The following is a 26,137-nucleotide window of genomic DNA, read 5'->3' on the forward strand; positions in this document are numbered from 1 at the left end:
AAAAGAGAGAGAGAGAGAGAGAGAGAGAGAGAGAGAGAAATTGAATTTTTGATTTTTTGATGGTGTATTTACTGTTGCATAAGAAGATAGAGAGAAAATAGACAAGTAGACTTTTAGAATTTGAACTAATTCTACAGTTGAATAGGATAATAGAGAAAGGGAGAGAGAAAAGTGAATCTCAATTTTCTAATCATTTGTCCTTTTTGCAGTAAAAAAAGAAGAATGTACATGAGGACTCTTTGCATTCTTTCACCTTTACCCAAATCTTTAGCTGTTAGGGCAACTCCAATGGTACATCAATTTTTTCACCAAATTTGAGTAAAAATTTGAATAAAAGCTCCCTTGGATAGCAAGTGCTTGTAGATACGCCATTTTGACTGCTCTTAAGACTTGGGCGTTTCAATCTAAACACTCGATAATGAAACGTTACGCTATGCAGTTCTTCAAATCTTCAGCAAAAAAATTTAGTTTTGAGCTTCAAACACAAACCTTGCACTCCGTTTGGACTAAAACCTTTTTTCTAGCTTGACTACTCAAAGAGCAGCAGGCCAAAAATTGGTTGGAATGCCAGTTTTTTGGGCCGGCCGTACGCCCTATGGGGCAGCCAGCTATATTCAGCACAGCAGATATTTCTATAGCAACAGCCTGCTCCCATGGACGAGATTTCGACCAGCTGTCCTTTTTTTGATATTACCGACGTGAAACGCCGAAATTCTATAAATACAGTACCTTCTCTTAGAGTTTAGGGTGAGAAAACTTGGTGAGGAAGCTTTTCCAAAGATATACAAAACATTCTCTACCCTCTTGAATATAAATACACCATTGAAGCTTGAATTTGAAGCTTTTTGCTGAGGTTTTGATACTGATTTCAAATACTTGAGAGTGTTTGGATTGAAGTTTGTGAATCAAGAAGCTGTTCATCCTCTCTAGAGGTTGATTTTTGAACTCTTTCATTACATATTCTTTTACTCTATTGTTCTTCATACTCTGTTTTAAATACTGATTTTCAAAGTGTTTTTAGGCTTTAAAATGTGATTTAAACCTTGTTGGAGCTGGAAGGGTTAGCCACCCTTCCATAGGTTTATCCATTAGTGTTGTTCTCTTAATGTTCTTCATGCTTTTGCTTATTTTTCTTCAATTTCAACACTATTTTAGTTAGTTTTGTATGAATATGGATTGTACATAGGTGTTTAAAGCTTTAAATAGTTAGTTTGATTCTTGCTTTACCTCTTTCTTCTTCAAAGTTATTGTGTGCTCTCTTATAGTTCCATATTTGAAGCATGGAAATGGATGTTTCATCCTTATTCCATAAGTAGGAAGATGAGCTTACAACAATCTTTCATAGCTTTCAATCATTTACTTAGTCTTCTTTTGATTTTTGCTTTGAAGCCATATGAGAGCTCTTTCATCGGAGGTATTAGAGACTCTCTTCTAGTTCCTTTTGAAACATGGAAATAGATTTCAATCCATCTTCCATGAGTAGGAAGAAGAGTCTCTTTACTTTCTTCAATGATGTAATCTCTTGTTTGCAAGCTTCACCTTCAAAAATAGCTTTCTCTAAACCTATTCTCTCTAAATTTGAGTATTCACTTACTCTTATTTTCTATGAGATGCAGTAGGGTTTTAGCCATTTCTTTGAATGCTTATCCTTCTTAATTAGCCTCACCTTTATATTTATTGATTCCCGTCATGTTGCTTCATTAATCATCATCTAAATACCCTTGGGATGTTTGATGATTTGTGAGCAAACCTATTCTTTCATTGAAAATATTCATGACAGGAGAGAGCATGAAGGATGAACATCCTTTGGAAACCCCCTGATTTTTGCTCTATTCCAATTTTGTTACAGCAGGTCTCTCCCCAGAAGCAGTGGCTGGTTGACCACCATCATGTATGACGGACTAAACATTTTGTACGACAGTGGTGTTTTTCCAACAAAACAGAGCAGATCCTAAGGTCCAAAACAAAGTTGTTTTCTGACTGTGAATAGGGCAATTTCTAGCAATAAGTAGAGGGGGTTTTCGAAGGATGTTCTTGCTTGTCTACACGTGATTTCCCGCCACTCATTCGTTTCCTTTAGATTAGTTGCTTCAAAATTCATGCTTGTAATAATTAGCCAATTCATTCGGATTTGTAATAATTAGTTAGTTCATTTGGGTTTGTAATAATTAGTTAATTAGGACATTCGGACTCTCGTGAAGAGAGAGCAAATTGTAACACTTGATGTATGTCTTTCAACCCCCATTTCTTTCTCCCTTTTATTTAAATGCTTACCATAATTGTATAGCATCACGTTTTCTTTATCACTACCATGATTTGTATCCATTTTTCGCATGCATTAAGGTTCGGTTCATCATACTTGATATCATTGATTATTTCTTACTTGAATGCGTGCGTTACCGCATGCTTTGAGTGGATTCATATGACATGTTAATAGCCGAATCTAGTAGTTGCATCTTGTGTGTGTTATTAGTCATGTGCATTTCTTTAGGATCATGCATTTTTCTAACTATCTTCTTTTCTTTGGTTTGCCTCGGATGGGTACTAGGTGAGCGTTTTTTACTTTAGCATATCATATGTGTGATTGTTACCATAATGAGCATACTACCATATGGCTACGTGGTTACTTGAAATAACTCTTTGAAATGCCTGTGGATGGTGGCTATTTTGCTCACATTGGAGATGACTTTGATCATTGTATGTACGAACTCATTTGTTTACTTTGAGTAGTGCGTATTTAAAACTCTTTCAAAATTGTATGAGGTCACGACATTTTCAAAGTGAGTGATATAGTCTATACTTGTTTGCCTTACATAGTAATGTTAGCATAAATAATCAGAATTTGAGCATATAATGTCTATAAGATTAACATCATGATTTAGTAAAAGATGATCTTTGATCGGGTGAGGGGGGTGCTCAATTCATGACCTTTCCCTCTTATACCTAAGTTCATGAATCGAGACACTTTGGTTATGACGGACAAGTGGCCTTGGAGCGAGTAATGGGTTTCCTAATTTCCCCAAAAAAAATTAGGTGGTAACTCCGAAATCTGGCAATGCAGTTCATTTTTGGCATTTCTTGTGATTAATTGATTTTTCTAAGATTTACCGAACTTGGACTCTCATTTTTTTTCTTTTTGTTTCACATTGCACTTGTGAAACCAGATTCAGAACCACATGAGTTCGAACTGTAGGGTAATCGTACTCAAGGAGATTAAACCCCTCCGAGGAGCACAAAAAACCAGCTATAGTGCTCCAACAGAGAGTTTTGTAGTTTCATCAAACCATCGATCGATCGAGTAGACGACCAGTCAGTCGACCGGCCAGTGTAATATTTTCACAATTTTTTCCTTGAGGTGGTCCTCTGGGGGACATTCGGTAGTGAAAATTCAACGAACAGTGATTTGATAAAAGGCACATTGATTCTCAGTTTGATGAAAGAAAAGTGAAATCCTAGATTTGATGATGGACTTAACGAACTGTTAGAGGAGCAAAAAGTAACTTTTGTCATCAAATTTAAATTTGATGATGGATTTAATGAACCATTGGAGATGGTCGTAACCAATTAGCTTGAAAAAGGTAAAAAACTAATAGTAAATGAGAAAGACACGTCAACCAACTAATTATATAGTGTGCTAAAACATATAAATATTTGGGACCTCTTCAATTCTTTAGGCCTTTGACAAATGTCTTAATGGCTTATCGTCAGTCAAGTCGTTACTGATTTAACAAATTGCATTTGCAGAGTTGACTTTTTTTTTTTTTTTCATTGATTCTTTTTGTTATTCCATTTGTAAATACACATGAAGGCTTTTTTGGACTAAAATTAGTCTTTGTTCTTCTTACTTTGAATGTACTATTTTGTTTTTCTTGGAAATTATATACTTCTTATTGTTTAGGGGTCTTTGATTTCTTGAGTCATTCTAAACTAGAGTTTACATGGACTTACGTGTGGCAGGGGTCATGCTATTACACCCTTTTTGGAATGTGTATCATATGCAAGTTATAGCATTTGTAATGTTGATTAGCACAAATGTCATAACTAAATATGAGTCATAACTATAATATATATATATATATATATTAGTCATAACCAAATACCACTTAATGCATAATCGAAGATCTTTTCAATCATAACCAAAATAGTAATCATAATTGGTCATACCCAACATCACAATGAGTCATAATTAACACCACAATAGGTCATAACCAAATACTACAAATGTTATAACTAGGGCATATGGTACACTCCAAAATGGAGTGCATATTTTAGAATTTTCCGATAATGTATAGGTGAATTTTAGCCTAGCTGACTTGGAAGTTTATATTGAATTCTGATAGAGAGTTGAAATATGTAGAATGTAGATGAAAACTAGAGGCCAAGTTCTTGTATAGATTACTCTTAGTGTTTTATGGCTCCCTGCTAAAAAATTATACAATCATCTGTTTAATTTCTCTGGAATTGTAATGGATTTATATAAGCTAGAACAAGTTTTTGATTACATTCATTTGGGGATTTTGAAACATGGGTTTAAAGTTGCTTGACATTGTAGCTTTGATTGGTACTTTCGTTTGACACGATATGTTTATTTTGGGTTATTTACTGTGTTAGTTTAACAGCGCACGATGTAATTTCAGATTACTTACAAAAATTGTTTGGAGTATTGCAGGTACACAATTTTTGACATCTTTGTTACTGCATGTCATTAGTTATTGGGTTTTTCATATAATCAAAGGTATAAATTTTTTCTCTCACATAATGTTTTTCTTTATAATTTTTTTCTTTATTCCATTTGTTTGATTACTCATAAATATTTGAACAAATTTATAATTTTGTAGGTCTGTTAGTTATTGGGTGTTTGGTGATTGTTGGGTTTGTTACTTATTGGATCTTTTACTTTTGTTTGATTTGATTGCTCTATTTTGGAAGCGTCTTGAGTATGATAACATTTGATATATTTTCTTTTTGATATATAATGTTTTGTGGTGACAAATAATAAACTGAAGTTTAGGAAATTTAAGGGGGTCAATGTTTCACGAAAGAACTTCTTGGTTCACGAGGTCAAGGTGTCAATTTAGAACTCTAGTGATTTTTAGGTCTCATGATAATAGCAAGTGTAATATAGTTTCACAAGTTTGACTTCTTAGCCCTGTTTGGTTGAAGATAATTTTTTATTTATTTTTTTTTTTAAAAAGAATTTTATGTTCTGTTTTAGTTTTATAGTAGAAAAAGTTCTATCTTAAATCATTTCATTCAATTCGATAGATCATGATCTAGGTCTTAGAGGAGTTACATAGGATTTCTAAGGTAAAAGATTGAGATTCGAAATTGTAGTAATTTTGGTTAACAACAAAAATCTCTTTTGCAGCAATGGCTGAAGAAGTTTGGACAATTTTTGAACAATCTCATTCCCTTTGAAAAAATAATTAGCAAATCCCGCTCGCTTGGAACAAAGATTTGATTATGTTTTCTGATTTTCTTTCAAGATGCAACTTGTATGCTTCTTTGATTTAGAGGACCATTACAGATCGATGGAACTATTTTGTGGTGATTCTTTCTCTCTCTCTCTCTCTCTCTCTCTCTATCTATCTATCTATCTCTCTCTCACACACACATGCACACACATTTTTTTTAATAAAACAAACTAGTTATGACAACCTTTTTAAAACACATTTGATGTGAGCTTCAACTTATTTTTTTCTTTTTTTCCTTCTTTTTTTTTTTCTCTTAAAGGACACATTCTTTTTGTAAAGCCTTTTCTCAATGTCAAAATTGTTACATTTATGAGATTATCAATGTCAAGATTGGACCTTCTGTGTTTGATATTTTCCTCCTGCGTACGTAGTTGTGGGTTTGATGAGGAATGAGATCATTAGATTTATAAAGTGAACTACAATGAACTTTTTTTGTAATTTTTGTTTGTAACAATCATTCTTGAAAAGTATCCATGTCTCCTGTGAATTTAGATGGGATGGCCCTAAATTGGTCCAGCGTTCTTGGATTACCTTTTTTTAGGTAACTGGGTGCATTTATGTATTTACAACTTTTTTAGTAACAACTTTACATGTTTAGTCAATGTTTCACTAGTTGAGCTCACTTTAACTTTGTGACTATGGTTGAATGGGTGATTTATGCACCTTCAATTTGTTGGCTACCTCCTTATTGGAGTGTGGGAACCAATTGGTGTATTAAAAGAGTTTAATTTGGTTTGGTATTAGTTATAATATATTTTTATATATTATATCTAATTTGTGGAGACCTAATCCAATTTGGAAACAACTAAGGTTTGATAATAAACCCTAGATTCACAATATTGTTTTTCTTAAGAAAAAGTGGGCGGCTGCTACAACTTTGAGAAAACCAATTCGGTGGAAAAAAGTTGAGGGTGTGTGCTCCGTTTGTTTGTGGTGTATTTCGGCAGCTTTGGTGAAGTTGATTTGGGTTAATTATTTTGGGTCTTCTTCAACTTTGGTTCTTCTATTTGGTGAGGTCTTTCCTCTTTGTTTATTTGTGATTATTTGGAATTCACCTAAGGGTGGTTTGTGAGACTATTCGTGTCTCGTTTGTAATTGTTTGGAAACTATTTGGTTATAGTGGAATCGGATTTCGATCCCGTGGACGTACCTTACATTGAGGGAACCACGTAAAAATTCTTGTGTTGTCTTTGATTTAATTTTTCCGCATTAGTTTTTATTCCCATTGATTGATTTACTTGTGGGCAATCATAGATTTTCCCTAACAACTGGTATCAGAGCTTACAGTTTATTTGAGTCTGTTTATTTGTGTAAATCAATGGAGGGGAATGTAGGTCGCATGTCTAGCTTTAATGGAAGTAATTGGGTAACTTGGAAAACTAAAATGGAGGACCTATTATTTTGTAAAGATTTGTACGGACCCATTGAGGGTAATAGTGGAAAACCCGAGGGCATGACAGATGATAAATGAAAAAGGCTTAATCGAAAAGCCGTTGGTGTTATCCGTCAATGGATTGATGACAGTGTGTTTCATCATGTTGCTACTGAAACTTCGGCACACGATTTATGGAAAAAATTAGAGTCTTTATGATAGAAAATCAGCCACAAATAAAGCCTTTCTGTTTCGTAAGTTGATTAATTTAAAATATAAAGATGGCAACCCCATTCCAGAACATTTGAATGAAATAAAGAGTATTGTTAACCAACTTGCTTCTATGAAAATTATTTTTGATGATGAGTTGCTGGCTTTGATGCTACTTAGTTCTTTACCCGAAAGTTGGGAGACTTTGGTTGTGACAGTTAGTAATTCGGCACCTGATGGAGTTGTCACAATGGGCCAAGTCACTAGTAGCCTATTGAATGAAGAAGCTAGAAGAAAATCAGCAGGTTCCTCTCATTCGGAAGCATTCGTTGTGAGAGGTCGAAGCAAAACAAGGGGGAGGAGTAAGACTCCTCATGGTCGTGATCAAAGCCGTGACAAATCAAAAGATGGTTCTTTTTCAAAGAAAGACATTGAGTGCTATTATTGCCATGAGAAAGGACACATGAAGCGATAATGCTGAAAACTCAAGAACAAGGAGAAAATGCGTGATAAAAGTGTGGATAAGAAGCAAGAAGACACAACAGCAATTACTACCAATGGTGATCTCATGGTTGTTTGTGAAGATGATTGTATCAATTTTGTGGGCCAAGAGAGCAATTGGGTGATTGATTCCGGTGCTTCTTTTCATGTGACTTCTCGAGTTGATTTCTTTACTACCTACACCGAAGGAGATTATGGTTTTGTTCGAATGGATAATGAATGTTTGTCCAAGATTATTGGCATGGGTGATGTTTGCTTGGAAACAAATTTGGGCTGCAAGTTGTTGCTTAAAGATGTGAGGCATGTTCCTGACATTCGCCTCAATTTGATCTCTACTGGAAAGCTAGACGATGAAGGCTTCAACAACAAATTTGGTGATGGAATATGGAAGCTCACAAAGGGTTCTTTGGTGGTGGCTAAGTGCAAGAAGACTCATATACTTTATTCGATGCAAGGAAAAATTTGTAAAGGTGTTGTCAATGCACTTCAAGATGATACTTCTACCGAATTGTGGCACAAGCGACTTGGCCATATGAGTGAAAAGGGGATGCAAGTTTTGCTCAAGAAAGAGCTTCTACCCAGTTTGAAAGGTACACATCTTAAAACTTGTGTTCATTGTTTGGCGGGTAAACAACATAGAGTTTCTTTTCAGAAAAATGTTACTTCTAGAAAAGAAAATGTTTTGGAGTTGATTCATTCGGATGTTTGTGGTCCTTTAAAAGTTAAAACACATGGTGGTGCACTTTATTTTGTTACTTTCATTGATGATTATTTAAGGAAAGTTTGGGCTTTTCTACTAAAAACTAAAGATCAAGTTCTAGAAGCATTTAAGCATTTTCAGGCCATGGTTGAAAGAGAAACAGGGCAGAAATTGAAGTGCATCCGATCAGACAATGGTGGTGAATACATTGGACCATTTGATGAGTATTGTCGCAGCCAAGGTATTCGGCATCAAAAGACAGTTAAGAAGACTCTTCAACAAAATGGCGTTGTTGAGAGGATGAACCGCACAATTGTGGAAAGAACAAGGTGTTTGCTTTCACAAGCTTAATTGCCAAGATCCTTTTGGGGTGAGGCAATGAAGACAGCAGTTGACGTGATCAATTTGTCTCCTTCATATCCTTTGAATGGTGATGTTCCTGAAAGAGTTTGGATCGATAAATATGTGACTTATGAGCACTTGAGAGTGTTTGGTTGCCGAGCTTTTGTTCACATTCCAAAGGATGAGAGGTCCAACCTTGACAGTAAGTCAAGAAAATGCATTTTTCTTGGCTATGGACGTGATGAATTTGGCTATAGATTATGGGATCCGGTCGATAAGAAAGTCACTCGAAGCCGTGATGTTGTATTTCTTGAAGACCAAACAATTGAAGACTTTGGCAAAGGTGATCAACCGGAGCCAAAAACTAGTGATCTCATTGACATGGATCCATCTCCTTCATCTTCAGTTGATGATGAAAATGGGGGAGATGTGCAGCCACCGAGAATGATGCTAATCCTAATGAAGTTGAGCCAGAAATTGAGAAAGAGCATCCAACTCAAGAACCGCCACCACAACTTGAGTTGAGGAAATCTACAAGTGACCGATAACCTTCAAGAAAGTATCCTCCCAATGAATTTGTGTTGATTTCTGATCAAGGGGAGCCGGAGAGCTACCAAGAAGCAATTGAGCATGCAAAGAAAGGTGATTGGAAAAAGGCCATGGAAGAGGAGATGAACTCCTTACTTGAAAATCACACTTATGACTTAGTGAAGTTGCCTAAGGGAAGGAAAATTCTGAAAAATAAGTGGGTTTTCAAATTGAAGAATGATAGTAAGAATCTGAGGTATAAAGCACGTCTTGTTGTGAAAGGTTTTGGTCAAAAGAAAGGTATTGACTTTGATGAAATTTTCTCGCTAGTTGTGAAGATGTCTTCTATTCGGGTTGTACTTGGCATGGCTGCAAGTATGAACCTTGAAGTTGAACAACTTGATGTGAAGACAGCATTTCTTCATGGTGATCTTGAAGAAGAAATTTACATAGAGCAATCAGAAGGATTTGTGGAAAAGGGGAAAGAGAAATTTGTTTGCAAATTGAAGAAAAGTTTGTATGGCCTCAAGCAAGCCCCGCGGCAATGGTAGAAAAAATTTGACTCTTTCATGATGAATAATGGTTTTTCTAAAACCACTTCGGACCATTGTGTGTTTGTGAAAAATTTCCCGGATGGCAAATTTATTATTCTTTTGCTTTATGTTGATGACATGTTAATTGTTGGTCAAGATTCTACCATGATTAACAGTTTGAAATTGGAGTTGAGCAAGTCTTTTGCTATGAAAGATTTGGGGCCGGCAAAGCAAATACTTGGTATGAAAATTGTTCGTGATCGCAAAGAGGGGCTGATTTGGTTGTCTCAAGAAAGCTACATTGAAAAAGTTATTGAGAGGTTCAACATGAATAAAGCAAAGCCGGTTGGTTGTCCACTTGTGGGTCAATTCAAGCTTAGTTCGAATCAATGTCCTACAAGTGAGAAAGACAAGGAAGAGATGCTGAAAGTTCCTTATGCTTCAGCAGTTGGTTCTTTGATGTATGCCACGGTTTGTACAAGGCCGAATATTGCTCACGCCGTTGGTGTGGTGAGTCAGTTTCTCTCTAATCCAGGTAAAGAACATTGGGCAGCGGTAAAATGGATTCTAAGATATCTTCGAGGGACTTCGAAGGTGTGTTTGTGTTTTGGGGATGGTAAGCCGATGCTTGATGGGTTCACAGATTCTGACATGGCTAGTGATGTTGATTCTAGGAAATCTACTTCGGGGTATTTGATGACTTTTGGAGGGAGAGCTGTGGCATGGCAATCTAAATTACAAAAATGTGTTGCTCTCTCAACTACCGAAGCTGAATTTATTGCCATTATAAAAGCTTGTAAAGAAGAGTTATGGTTGAAGAAATTTTTGCAAGAGTTGGGTTTGAAGCAAGAAAGGGATGCGTTTTATTTTGGTAGTCAAAGTGCTATTCACTTGATTAAAAATTCTACCTTTCATTCGAGATCGAAACACATTGATGTGAGATACCATTGGATTCGTGATGTGTTAGACTCAAAATTGTTACAACTCGAAAAGGTTCACACAAATGATAATATCTCGGATATGTTGACAAAGACTTTGTCGAGGGACAAACATTTGAAGTGTCGAACTTTGGCGGGTATGGTTGATATCTTCACCTAAGTCGGTAGGGGGAGAATTGTTGGGTACCTCCTTATTGGAATGTGGGACCCAATTGGTGTATTAAAAGAGTTTAATTTGGTTTGGTATTAGTTATAATATATTTTTATATATTATATCTAATTTGTGGAGACCCAATCCAATTTGGAAACAACTAAGGTTTGATAATAAACCCTAGATTCACAATATTGTTTTTCTTAAGAAAAAGTGGGCGGCTGCTACAACTTTGAGAAAACCAATTCGATGGAAAAAAGTTGAGGGTGTGTGCTCCGTTTGTTTGTGGTGTATTTCGGCAGCTTTGGTGAAGTTGATTTGGGTTAATTATTTTGGGTCTTCTTCAACTTTGGTTCTGAAGATTTTGGTTCTTCTATTTGGTGAGGTTTTTCCTCTTTGTTTATTTGTGATTATTTGGAATTCACCTAAGGGTGGTTTGTGAGACTATTCGTGTCTCGTTTGTAATCGTTTGGAAACTATTTGGTTGATAGTGGAATCGGATTTCGATCCCGTGCACGTACCTTACATTGAAGGAACCACGTAAAAATTCTTGTGTTGCCTTTGATTTAATTTTTCCGCATTAGTAATTTACTTGTGGGGAATCATAAATTTTCCCTAACACAATTTACGTAGTAGAATGACTTCTTATTGTCTGCAACAAATAAGAAGTCTCTTATGTTGTCTTGATTAGTGTTCTCATCCGTTTCTCATGGTACCAATTGATTTGGTCAAAGTACTACGTTCAATTTCTGTGGTGCTTTTTGACCAAATTGAGCCCAATCCCTACCAAGGATGGATCTAGGGGGGTGCGGATGGGGTGACCGCGGGGTAACCGCACTTCCAAAAATTTGAAAAATATCATATATTATGTTAAAAATTTAAAATAATTTAAAATGATAGGGGTTTGCACCCTTAAATATATTTTCGCACCCGTATAGTAATAATCTTGGATCTGTCCTTGATCCCTACATCTACCAAATCTTTGTGAGTTGTAAGCATCATGGTCTTGCTCTTATTATTATTATTATTTTAATTCTGCTTGGTGTTCTCATCAATGTTTGATGATGTCGCAAGTTGATTCTATCATTCAACTCTTAACTAGCATCTCTTTGTTCACATTTTGGGTTTACCAAATTTGAAATGCTTCAATGTAATAATTTCTTATAGATAGTGCTTTTCTTACTAAGTCTAGATTGATTCTGACTCTGATGTTTATCGTTCTCATCTTTGATAACCAGCACTGTGAGATAAGGAAGATTGATAAGAGGCTATTGATGCACAAGATAAATTAGAGGAAGTACATTTTAGATGTGTTGAGTAGTGCGAAAAGGTCTAATTTTCTCGCACTTCTGGCATGTAATATATTTTCATTGCTATCAGTTCATTTTGTTTTTTTGTAGAGTAGAAATGATTCTATCATTTTGGTAGCAGTGAGTACGATTTCTCTGATAGGGTGTTGGAAGTTTGGTTGTGCGATTAAATATTTATGATTTATTTTTTTGGCCTCATCTTTTGTCAGGATAGTAATGTGAATTGTGAATCAATCAGTAGAGTAATCCAAGGTAATGCTAAGTCAATGATAATTATGGTGGGTGACACGTTGAAAATGGTGTGTGAATCATTGAATAGAAAGCTTATTGAGATCAAGGACTTCAGAGATAGAGTATGGAATGGCTCCTTTTTTTCTTTTTTCTTTTATTTTTTATTTTTTATTTTTTATTTTTTATTTTTTATTTTTATTTTTTTACAATCTAGTATTGTTTTGAATTTACATGTAATTTTACTTCATAATCGTATCTAAGTTTATAACAAAACACATCTGTTTTTGAAAATGCCTGAGAGACATTTGTCCTATTAGGACATTTACACGGTGGGAATGACTTTGAAGCAAGATCTGATGGCCAAAGTATGGATAAGCCGCCCATGACATTTCAAATCGTATAAAATGTTCCTTCTAAGATTTGGAGGTTTATTCAATTTGTTGACATTCTCAATTCATCTGTCTGAAGCTATTTTTTTCTTTATATTCCTTTGTCTACTTTAATAATGCAAAAAGATATCTATTCACTGTTACTACAATAGACATGCTTCTATACACAATCATAAAAGTTGTGTTTCTTTTAATGGTGATGTACACAATTGTCTAATGGATACATACAGAATAGAATTAATGGCTGATCTTTTTTTTTTTTAGTTCTTTGGCTTTTTGACATTTTTAGTGACTTTTTGGCTATTATCCAAACTTCCCAAACATGGCCCAAGATAGTTGAAAATTTGGTGCACAGATAGAATTCGTTTCTACAAAATATATATACATCCATAGTATAGTAGCTATGTATGTTGTTTATAACATTTTGAGAAATTATTTTCAAGAGATGAGAAGAAGAAGGGGAAATTTGGTAGGCATGTTGAGTTTGCCAGTATGTAAACAAAGAACTCCATGCTTCAGTTGGGTAACTTTCTAGAAGGTCAATTGCTTCAAGTTTAGAATGAAGTCCATGCAGAGAGAGAGAGAGCGAGGGCTGGGTAACTTTCGTTTTCTTTAAATCTCCCAATGAACTTTTATGTTTCTGTGTTACGTCATGGATCCTAAGGTCTTTCAGTGGTAAAATGCTATAGAAATCCAAAATTAAAACAGTATGCATACACATATAAAGCATAGGAATTATAATTAGGTCTATATATTTAGGGCTTTGTTTTCATAGAGTTGGAAGTTGATGACAAGATGCGTGACAACTTGAATCTATAACTCACTCTGACTCTCTCTCTAACTCAATATATCTAACTCTTCCATTCACTCTCTAAAGACCGCGATATGCATGCTTCCGGTGTAATTCATTTTCTTCCATGTTAATTAATTATAAGCTATGTTATTGTTTAGTTAAGAGATTCTAAATGTTTTTTTTTTTGCTTTTAATTTTTTTGTTTCCATACTTAAGGTTATTGTTGATGATACATTGGTACTTGACGTCTATAACAAGAATGAGAGCTAATGTGTCCATTGGCGGTCTTCATTGCGTTTTTGGTATATTGAGGCCTCTAATATTTGTAGATTTAGTTCATTTTTTTTTTTTTATAGATTCATTGGTGGATTGACCTACTTTATTGGAATTTATTTGTTCCATTGCCTACCACTACCCTCTCCTCCATTGTTGCATCTGTCTATGTGTTTTTGAATTTTATTTTTAACTGCCTCTCTCCGTTGGAGCGTTGTAAGTAGAGTTGTGGATGGGGAGGAGGGGGATCTCCCCTCTACAATTTTGTGCTTATTTTACAAATGGTCCGTACAACGATTGACATTGGTTCAAATTAATATATCAATATTAGAGTATCTATATGTTTTTCTATTTGGGCAAATGCACTTGCTTTTAATCTTACTCTATTGACAGAGAAATTATCATTCGGGGACTTACGAAAATATAATGTTAGGATCAAATCCCAATATCTCCCCTATTTTCCTTGGATGCCTCTGGAAGGAATTGGAAAATTGTAATCGGTTTGTGTTAGGATCAAAGAGACTGAAGTTTGTTTTAATCCTATTGGGAATGTCCCAATACGTACACCTTATATGAACACAAATCGAAGTATGACATGTGACTTGATGAGTTCTTGAAGTTGTATTTTTTTATCCTAATTTTATTGTCTAAACCTTCATTTTTACATATTTTTGGTAATTAAAAAATGTGTATTGATATTGGATATCCATAAACGAAGTTCTAACATTGCTTTAACTACCTTGCAGCCAATTTGAACTTGGTGGATAGAAGACCTCAAGAGGCATAACATATGTGAGTCAAATGTTAGTGTTCATACTTTATTTATAATAAATGCATTTATTCTGTTGCACATGTTAATTTGTCTCTAGTGATTGCTTGGTGAAATTATTTTTGAACCTCTTGTTCTTTGTAAAAAGGAATGGAACAAATCAGAACCAAGGAAATTCATAGAAGCAGCACCGAGGTCTGATGAAACCCATAAACCAACTGGTCCTCCAAAGAGCCTGAATACTACATTCATTTTCTTTTGGTACTTTGTTAATATTTAGTTGTATGTAGTTATATGTTTTCCATTATACGAATTCTCATATTCATTTTCATATGTTCATAGCCAAGACCAGTCGAAGGAGTTCAAAAAAACCCATATGAAAGTAGACATGAAGGTGAGTGTAACATATACTTGTTTGTGGTATTCCTCTTGTACTTGTAAGCTTGTATGTGATTGTTCATATGGTTTTATGCAAGCAATGTAGGATATTGGACATCAATGGAATCAACTTCCCGAAAACGAAAGAGGGAAGTACATAGAAATGGGAAGGTTGCAATTTGAACAATATGCCGAAGTCAAAACTGTGGTCCAACAAAAGCATCCAAAAGTAAAAATTCAAACACGGATAGAGCTTATATCCATTTGTAACATTATTAAATGGCTGGACAATGCACAACAACATGCGGTGTCTGACATGGGGTTTGGTGGCATCTTAAGCCTTAGGTGCACACACTTAGATCATGACTTGTGCCATTGGTTAGTTCAGAACTTTGATCCGTCATCTCGTTCATTGAATATCCATGGTCTTCAGATGTTTCTCATGATGGAAGATGTTCATGAGTTGATGGGATCGCCTTCCAAGGGTCTAGGTGTCAAGTTAGTAGGGTCCGCAAATGGAATTACAAACCTATATGTGACGAACTTGGGGTGAAGAATAAAATTGTTCCATTGACATCTCTAAAATATTATTTTGATTGAAACAAAAGATGCTGGAACTAAATTTAAAAGGAAATTTGTATTGTACATCTTAGGAGCTCTCTTATGCCCCACCACAAAAGCAGGCATCCACCAATCCTTCATTGAGGTGGTTAAGAATGTTGAGTCCATCAAGCAACTCAATTGAGCAAAGCAGACGCTTGATTTTCTTATTGACCGCATTAATATTGCCAGGGAAAAAAAGCAGTCTGATGTATGTGGTTGTTTGTTTCTTCTAATGGTATCTACTCTTTATATGTAATTATTTCATCTATTAATTTTAATTGCATATTGTCTAACACACATTAAGATGGCATGTTTTTTTTGTCATGTGGTTATTTTACTTGGATTGATTTGCTCTCAAAAGGGAGTTGGTGGCTGCTTCTAGCCCCACCCCTTGCTTGTCCTACTGGGGTTATTCGGAAATTAGGCAGGGTATGAATCAACATCAAGATTTGGGAGGATATTTGAATAATGAGGTAAACATTTACAACATGACTTTTTATAATTGTAACTTAATTTACATTGCACATGTGACATTAACTAGTTATTTTATATGTACGAATAGGTGGTTTTGCCAGTGCATAATGAAAAGTCGCAAGCACCAACTTTGAACGAGGGAAGAATTGGCAATGATGATGGCTCCCGATTGGCTGAATTAGAGAAGCAAGTCAGCGAAATTCATGCCCTTTTGCTACAAGACCGTAAGAGCACTAGGGGTGAGCATAGTCCGGATTGGAGCGGATTGAGATAAAATCAGGATCAATCCGTTATTTACAGTTCCTGAAAAATTGGAACCAATCCAATCCGTTTAAATCGTGGAACCAATCCGAACCAATCCATTTAAACACGGATTGGATCGGTTTAGGACCACGGATTTACATAATTAAATAACAAAAAAATATATATAACACTTTAATTTCATGAAAATATAATTATAGCACCACATTAGCTTCACAATAACAAAATGTGTTTTCATAATAACGACATACTGTTCTAGAATTTAAACAACCATAAGAAAATTGGTTCCACCATAAGTATTTAGACCACTACAAATTAACATTAAAAACTAGCAAACAAAAATAATAAAAGAAGATACTATGTGAGTTTAGGTTTGGATTTAAGTTTTATATAAAATAAGAGAAAATACTATGCAGGAGGGTATACAATAAAAATATAGACTATTTGTATACGGTCTGGATCGGTTCCAATCCGGAACCGTGGGATTCAATCCGGAACCAATCCGTGAACTAAGGATTTTTAATTTTTCAATCCGGAACCGAACCACGGATTCAAAAAATCAATCCAAACCTACTGGATTGGACTGGACTGGATCGTATTACGGATTTTACGGATTTTTTACTCAGCCCTAAAGGGTAAAAATCTTTGCGTTGTTACAAAGGGTAATTTTTCAATCATGAATGACTGACCAAAGTAGAGAAGCAAGTTGGTAAAATCTTTGCGTTGTTACAACAATGCATGCCATTTGATGGAGTACATGTTGAAACACCACCAAGCAAACTATCAGGGGAGCAATGAATTGACATTGAAATGGTCGACCTTAATGTAAGTGGTATTGAAAAGGGTCTGGCCAATTCCATGAAGTTTGAAGATGAGCATGGGATAGGGAAAATGAATGAGAAAGAAGCAACGGAAGCTCCATGTTTGAGAAAATCAAATTCACTCATACCATATGGAAATAGATCATCTAAATTGACAACACCAAAGGCAAGGGCAGTTGCAAAGAAATGAGCAAAATTGGTGGAGGGGAAAGAATAAAATAATGAATGACTTTCAGAAAGCATTAAATAATGAACGACATTCTATTCCACAAAGGGGGAGATCACACATGAAAAAGGGCGCTACAAAGTCAGTTGAAGTCGTTGCTGTAACAATGTCATCATTGAGTAGTGTCATTCGTGGTTCTGAGACTCAAAGGACCGAGAATTGCAAAACCAGTCAGTGGTTGCGTTCACCTTTCATGAATTTTGATCTAAGTGAGGCACATGTGTACTGAAGAATTTCCTGGTAAATTTCGGAGTGGAAACCTTACAACCATAATCAACCCAATGAATTCTAATAAAAGTCCACCCGCTTGCATCAAAATCCAAATAGTTATCTAAAAAGATGCCCCTGCCCCTGTTTCTGTATACTTTTTTATTGATTCATTAAGACTATTATTCATCAGTAGGTAATGAGTCTTTGCCCATTTGTCTTCTGATAATTATTATGTAACCTTTTCTCTCTGATACATAGCACTTCTTTTTTTGTTTTTTTTGTTTTTGTGTGTGTGTGTGTATGTGTGTGTGTGTGGATACATAGCACTCACTTGAGGCATTCAGTTTGCAAAGCATTTACAATTTAGGGAGCTTACATTGAATCCAGACAGCAATTGACCATGGTTGTGTCATTTCTTCCGTTTGTGCTTTAAAATCTGAATTCCTTAATCCAGAAGCAGATGTGGGCTTGCTTTGTGTGCTTGACAACGAGATGAAAAAGCTTTCAAACACTCTCTCCATCATCCATGTTGTCTTTGATGATGCAGACCAAAGGTGATTTTGAGACAAAACAATACAAAATTGGTTGAGAAAACTCAATGGTGCAACCCATGAAGTAGATGACATCTTGGATATGTGGACGCAGGGTTTTTTAGGCTGCCTTTGGCATAAGAAAGGAACCAATGGCTTCTCGAAGGCAACTGGAGGTCTGTGAGGAATTTTTTTTTTAGGAGTTGCCACCCAGTTATAGGTTCCAGAAAACCACATATATGAGCCTCCAAAGATAGGCACCAGTCTCGTCATATACCTAGAGATAATGAGCTCGGGGGCTAAGTTACTAAGTGGGAAAGTGCTAAGCACCCACTTAGCGTAACCATCTGGTTAGTGTCTACTAAGCATCATCTTGTTTTATAATTAAACTAAAAATAAATTCAAAAGAGTGAAGATCTCTCTCTCTCTCTCTCTCTCTCTCTCTAAATGGGTGAATAGTGCTCTTATTTATAGACAAAATGTCTTGAAGAGTCGAGCCAAAGTCAACTAGACTAGACCTGGTGGGACAGGAACAGTAGCTTTCTGGGCGAAGATGGCGCAAGAAGAGCCACTATGGCGCGCAGCATAACAAGATGGTGCTCGCCACTTTCAAATGGCGTGTGCCAAAAGGCCATATGACGCGCCGCTGTGCTTCTGGTTTGTACTATGTTGCTTTCTTGTAGTGCGGCACATCTAGTTTCTTTCTGGTGTGTGCGGGGCAACACAGACGCATGTCAACAGGCTTCTGATAGTCTATTTTTTGGGATAAACACTCTGTTCAATAGATTTCTAGATTCTCACTTTCTAAGGAATAGTATTCTTTCTTTCTTCTTCATTGGGGATATCATGGAGCTATCCGAATCTTATAGTCGAATAAAATAGGGTGTCTACAGGATGATTGCACAACAGAAGTTCTGAGATGGAAATATGGTTCTCTGAAGAAGAAGGTGAGCGCTTCTTCATTCACTTGTTATCTTGTTGAGAACATTTTCGTCACAAGATATAAAATAGGATAAAGAGACCATAGAGAACTTAAATGCAATAGCTGAACGGCAGATGAAGTTTCATTTACGTGAGGTGGTTGTGAAGAAGCGAGTTGAATTAGTGAAAGATGTGAAACCAGCTCTGCTCTAACTCAACCACAAATGTATGGAAGAGAAGAAGATAAAGAAAAGATTGTTGAAATGTTTGTTGACAGTGAAACCAGCTCTGCTCTAACTCAACCACAACGCTTGCCCAAATGATATTCAATGATAATAGGATAAAAAGCCACTTTGAGCCTAAATTTAGCGTTTATTTTCTCAGGATTTCAATGCAAAATGGGTGATAAAAGAAATAGTATCTATATCTGAGAAAACCTGTGAAGCCTCAAACCTAGATTCTTTGCTGAAAAAGCTTTGAGAGATGTTGAATGGGAAAAGATACTTGCTTGTAAGTAGTATTAGATGATGTGTGGGACGAAGATCAAGAGAAGTGGGACAGGCTGAAGTATTTACTAGCATGTGGATCAAAAGGTGCTTTCATTGTCATTACTACTAATGTTGAAAAGGTAGCATCAATCTTGGGAACTATTTCACCGCATCACTTGTCATTTTTATTTGAAGAAGATTGCTGACTTTTGTTCAGGCAACGAACGTTTGGACACGAAAATGAAGAACGACCAAACCTTGTGGCCATTGAGAAGGAGATAGTGAAGAAGTGTGGGGGTGTACCTTTAGCTGCAAAGGCCCTTAGAGGGCTAATGCTCTTCAAAAGTGAGGAAAATGAGTGGTGTTTTGTTAAAGAAAGTGAAATTTGGAACTTGCCCCATAATGGAAATTCTATATTGCCTTCCATAAGATTAAGCTACTATAATTTTCCATTGAAATTGAGACGATGTTTTGTTTATTGTGCCTTCATATATATATATATATATATAGGTTCTAGAATTAAAAAGGAAAATTTAATTCATCTTTGGATGGCTAATGGCTTCATTTCATCTAATGGACAACTGGAGTTGGAAGATAATGAAAATGGGATATGGAATGAGTTATATTGGAGATCTTTTTTCCGAGATGTGGACAAAGAAATGGGAAACATTACTTTCAAAATGCATGATCTTATCCATGATCTTGTCCTATTATGGAAGACGAATATCATATGATGGAGTCTAAAAACTCAAGTAATATATCAAAGCAAAGAATTCGCCATTTTCTTCTAACTTCAAAAATTTTGGTTCACTACAAGTGTTTGATGTGTGGGGCACCAACATGAAATGGCCTTGGAGAAATTTTGGTTCACTACACGTGGACATTCCATATAGACCAAGATAAATTCTCTTTCACTTATTTGAATGTTTCTTGAAATGATTCTTACATATTTGCTTGTCAGTAAAATTAGTAGTAAAGTGATATTTAAACAAAATGTCCTTTGGTATTCTTGAAGGCTAAAGTCCTTGTTCAGTATGAATGTTTGTGGACTTCTTTGTAAAGACCTATTGCTTTGCTCTAAAAGATCACATTCATGTTTGGTTTGTTTATTTTCTTACACGCACAAGAAAATGGATCTTGGTTCACATCAACGGATCAATTAACCTCAGGCAGGGGCCATCAACTCATAAACATGTAAAACAAATTTCGTCAAGTTTTAAACATATGACTAACATGTCATTCATATTTCTTAAGCTCTTAAACTATTGGACTGATTCATCTCACTTGGATTAACATTCTGAACCTGAGTTGAGTCGAGATCATTCAACAGGACATGTTTAGCTACCTCTTATAACAGGTGTTAGGTTTTATTTCTTGGCAATCCCGTTTGACAAAACTCCTTTCAGTTGTATTTCTTTTCGCACTTTTATTTCAGTGAGGCTATGAGTGTTTAGATGCGAATCCAACCCGAATTGTGCCATTCAGAGAAGTTTGTGATGCTAATGCTTTCAAAATTGCCACTTCGCTGATTATGACGGGGATCGAGCTGAGCAAAATGCAAAAATGCATTCAAAGTTGCCTGTTCGATCATGTTATATTTTTCCAGTTTTTCCAGTTTTGGCCTTCCCGCTCGAGCGGGGAAACAGGCGCTCGAGCGGATATTGGAAGCTCTCAGCATCTCTGCAGTCGCCTGAAAAAATACTGGTGGGTGTGATTTTACGCTCGAGCGGATTCTCCTACGCTCGAGCGCATCTCAGTTTGTTCGCACGCAGTTTTTGGTCAGTCCGCTCGAGCGGGCTGTGTTGAGCTCGAGCGGACCGCGCGATCCCAGATTTCCAGATTTGATTAAAGAGTTGGTTTTCTTCTGAAATTAGGATTGCTTTGGTTCTCTATAAATACTTGGTTTTCTCCCAAAACTAAGGAATTAATTGGACTGCTCCAGATCTTCTTTTTGGTTTCTAGGATTTATATCTGGGGATACTTGGGAGTTTTTCTTTGATGTTTTTGAGAAGAGTTCTTCAACTCATGGTTTAAAAAGAGTACATCAAAGGTTGTGTTTTGTTCTACAAAAGAGAGAGTTGTTCTTCAGTTGTGGATTCTGAAGAATTCGAGCCTGAAGCTTTGGTGGAATCCGGAGTGGCTCATCAGAAAGACAATTCCGTGGTGAAGATGTGGTTGGAAGAGGCACTTAAAGGTTGGTTCAATTAGGCGTTGTGGATTCGCTAGGTAATTGAGAGTATACCTGTGTAATTCCTTTTATTCTTCTTAGTGGATTGTCTTGTGGCTGTTGCCCGTGGTTTTTTTATCACAGTTGGAGGTGTCCAATTGTGGTTTTTTTCCACGGTATATCGTTGTGTCTCTTTGTCTTGATTGTTTGATTGTTTGATTGGGATTGTTATATTCTGCCTAAAATTGATACATAATCACAAATCAACATCTAGGGGATTTCTATATTTTTCAACAGGGATTAATGACAAATGTGATTCATTTTGAAATGTTCCTGTTCCATATGATGCATGATATTAGGAGTTCAATTTCCATTGTCAGTTATTGTTATTGGAGAAATGATCGATTTTAGCTGAACTTCTTTAACCTGTCTTTGTTGCTGATTATTGGTGTGTCAAAATTTGAAATGTCTCAAAAACTAGTTCATGTAATAATTTATCAAGCAGTCGGTATGTAGAACGAAGTTAGCTTCTTGTGTGTGCTATCTAAGATGGTCTAGTTTGGACTGCAAATGGGATTGGTCTTTGCTCTTAGCACCGAGATGACCTTTTTGTGTGTGCTATCTAAGATGGTCTAGTTTGGATTGCAAATGGGATTGGACTTTGATCTTAGCACCGAGATGACCGTGAAACAAAAATGTCTAAAGATTACATTTTGTGCTGAAAGTCTGAAATTGTCTCCAATTTCCAGTGACAAGAGTGTAGCAGCTGGAATTATAAGATTGTACTTGATGATTAATATAGAATGTATGCTAGTAAATCATTTTTGTAGTTATTCATTTCTGTTCATCTACGTAATTAAGTTATCCATTATTTTTCCCATTCTGCATTTGTACTAATATATATATTTACATTTATTTATTTATTTTTAAAATGATGGTTAGTGGTACCATTCTTTTGGATCACAATTGCAGTACAATAGCTGCTGGTTCTAAAGTGGCTGTGAGAATGGATATGTTGTTGTTGTATTCCCAGACTCCTGTGTCAGACAGTGCACAGTCTCAGCCGCTTTTGGGGGTAGAGATTTCTGGTCAGTCTCGCTAGAGCTGTGCAAAGAATATATGTTGCTAATGAAATGCCTATTGCAGAGGCAATGAGATCTCTATCATTTGACAGTTTGACAATCATTTTCCCTCTTAACTTTACTTTATAGTGTGTCACAAACCTTTTGCTAATTCATGCCATGGATTTTGGCCATTGTCTGATTTTTATTTTATTTTTTTCCTCTTTCTTTTTCCCAATATGTCATAGGTACAAAAGAAGGTGCAGATGAGAATAGAGTCACAAGGGATGTACTTGCAATCAATATTAGAGAAAAGCTCAAAAGAGCCTAACACTTGACATGAACTGCCTATCAGTCTTGAGTCAACTCGCCAACATCGATTTGTCAGTCAAATCTTACGGAGAATAGTAACTATTCAAATTTTAGCTTTTGTGTGTTATCATGAATCCATAGGATTAACCATTAGCAATCTGAATTTATAAGTCTTTATCAACCAGGGTTTAAATCAAATCCATGTATCATTCATCATGAATTCAATCAGTCTGCATAACTTTTTCTTCCTTTACTTTTTTTTTCTTCTTCTTCTTCTTCTTCTAGTAATGTTGGAAGCCCATAAGGTTAACTCAATTTGCATCACTCCACATCGATGAGAAAAGGACCAAGGGAGGATGCAAAAACCTCCACAGAAAATGGCAAAAAGCCCTCAGAAGCCCCAACAAAAAATTGTGTGGTAAACTTGGAGTAAAAACATTTCACCCCAAAACAATCCAATCAAATTTGATAAAGTTGCATCCCCATTGCATCAAAAGTCAAATGCTACCAGGAAAAATGAAGCCTAATGTAGTTTCCTCGAAACTTCAGGCCTCCGTTACTAATAAGTTATTTTATTAATTTTTGATTTTTTTATTAAAATATAAACTAAAAAAATTAATATATTTGGAATGATTTTTTAACTTTTTACAAAAAAATATGTAAAAAGTAGAGAGAAAAATAAATTTGTGACTTGTTGATAAAAGTTTTAGATTTTTAATTTTTTTAATAATTTTTTAACTTTTAAACCAAAATATTAAATTGTCAAACGAGACCATGGAATCTAACAATAAAGATTTCTCATTACCCCATTTTTTCTCCTACTTTGTGAATTTTTTTAGGCAGAGGCTTGGCATTTTCAATTTTAATCAACTACTAATCTCAATTGATATCATTTAAATAAATACCTCTTAAAATGAGGTGATTATTATGTTATCTGAGAGTACGATTATATGGTGTTTCATTTGTATTGAATAATTGAAGAACATGTGAAGACACAATAAATGGTGTACGTTTTATTAGAAAGGATTAAAAAATTTCAAAAAATAAAAGATGTAAATTATACCAAATTTTTAATTTAAAAGAATAAAGTAAAAAATATAATAATTGAGCAAGTGTAATTTTCCCAACAAGAAATTGTGTGGTAAACTTGGAGTAAAAACATTTCACCAAAAAAGATCCAATCAAATCTGATAAAAATCAAAAGTCAAATGCAACTAGGAAAAATGAAGCCTATTGTAGTTTCCTCGAAACTTCAATGATGGTGGAATCCAACTGTAAAGATATCTCACTATCTTATTTTTTTCTCCTACTTGAATTTTTTAGGTGGAGGCTTGGCATTTTCAATTTTAATCAACTACTAATTATAATTGATATCATTTAAATAAGTGCCTCTTAAAATAAAAATATAAATTAAAATTTTTAAAAAAATTAAATCACATAAAACTTATTTAAATTTATCTGAATTTATAAACATTAAATAAAAGTATCGATATATATTATTATAAACTCACCATCATCACCATCACCACTACAACTACCACCATCATGCTATTGTTGCCGTCACCACCACTATCACCACCATCGCTACAACTACCACCACTACCAACATGCCACTACCATCACTACCACCGCCGCCACCACCACCTTTATCACCATTATCTACCATACCACCATCATTTTACTACTACAACCATCGTTACCACCACCATTATGCCACCGTCACCACTACCACTACCACCACCACCACCACCACCACCACCACCATCATACCATCACCATTACCACTACCACCATCACTACCGCCATCACAATATAAAAATTGAAATATATAATTTAAAAATAATAAATTTTAATTTGATCTTGTACATATCAAATAACTTATTTTAATTCAGCACAATTTTTATCAAACAACATTTTAGTTTAAAAAATTCATCATTCAATTTTCAATTTAGTCATCATTTTTCAACTTTATCAATTTAGCATTTAAAACTGAATGTATCAAGTACTAATCAATTAAGTCCGTTTGATAACCACAATTGATATTACTTAAAAATTTAAGTGTGTCTTTAACTGTAGTTAAAACTTAAGAAAAGTTTTAAATCGTATGAAACTTACTTAATTATAACTGAATTTATAAATACTAAACATAAATATTGATATATACTATTATAAACTCACCACCACTACCACTATCGCCGCCATCAGTGCCGTTGTCACCACCACCATCATTCCATCACCGTAGCTGCCGCCGCTACCAACACTATGCCGCCGCCACCACCACCATCATGTCACCATGACCACCACCACCACTATTACCACAATCTTTATCACAATTGTCATTGTTCCCATAAGCACCATTATCATCGCTATCACTACCACTATCAACACTATCATGCCGCCACCACCACTACCATTATCACCAACACCATTATAACCGTCATACCATCACCACCACCACTACTATTACCCACCACCATCACAATATAAAAATTGAAATATAATTTAAAAATAATGTATTTCAAATTTGATCTTATACCTTATCAAACAATTTGTTTTTAGTTAAGCACTTAAATTTTTATCAAATAGTTTTTCAGTTTAAAAAATTCAACATTCAATTTTTAATACTTAAGTTCCAGTTTTTAACTTTATCAAACACAACCTAAGTGATTATATTAATTGATCCTTTATATATATATATACACACATATTAAAGGAAGAAAATAGGACAAAGAAAGGAAATGTATTATATAATCAATGGAAGCAACAAATACAACTAAAGCAATGGAAAATTTTAAATATCCAAACCATCCTTGCAACATTAAGGTAGACAATAAGAACCATCTCTTGATTAAATTTTTTAAATTATTTTTATGGTACTTAAGTGGTGATTTATGGATACTACACATAAATCATTCTCATTCATTAGATCTGAATAAAGAGAAGAAAAAAAAAAAAATCAATCGTTGATTTGCTAATGAGTAAAATCAAATGAAAAAAATGAGATTATTTCCAGAGTCATTCCTATCACTAGAAGTAATTCTACTTACCAAACAACATAATTTATTTTTTATTTCTATTTTAAACTTGAATTATTAAATTATATATAGAGTTTAAAATAGAAATAACAATCAGCTTGCTTGGTTCCGTTTTTTCAAAAACACTTTTCAGAAA

At 35.1% G+C, this 26,137-nt stretch overlaps 1 long non-coding RNA gene across 1 annotated transcript; it reads left to right on the forward strand.

Moving 5' to 3' along the window:
- The first annotated feature begins 20,445 nt into the window (after positions 1-20,445).
- LOC145794740 (uncharacterized) lies at positions 20,446-23,217 on the forward strand. Its single transcript, XR_014334682.1, has 2 exons — positions 20,446-20,783; positions 21,891-23,217. It is a non-coding gene; the product is annotated as an uncharacterized LOC145794740 (long non-coding RNA).
- The last annotated feature ends 2,920 nt before the right edge of the window (positions 23,218-26,137 follow it).

This window comes from Camellia sinensis, chromosome 7 (genome assembly GCF_055761805.1).
Source record: "Camellia sinensis isolate YWXY chromosome 7, ASM5576180v1, whole genome shotgun sequence".
NCBI classification, from domain to species: Eukaryota; Viridiplantae; Streptophyta; class Magnoliopsida; order Ericales; family Theaceae; genus Camellia; species Camellia sinensis.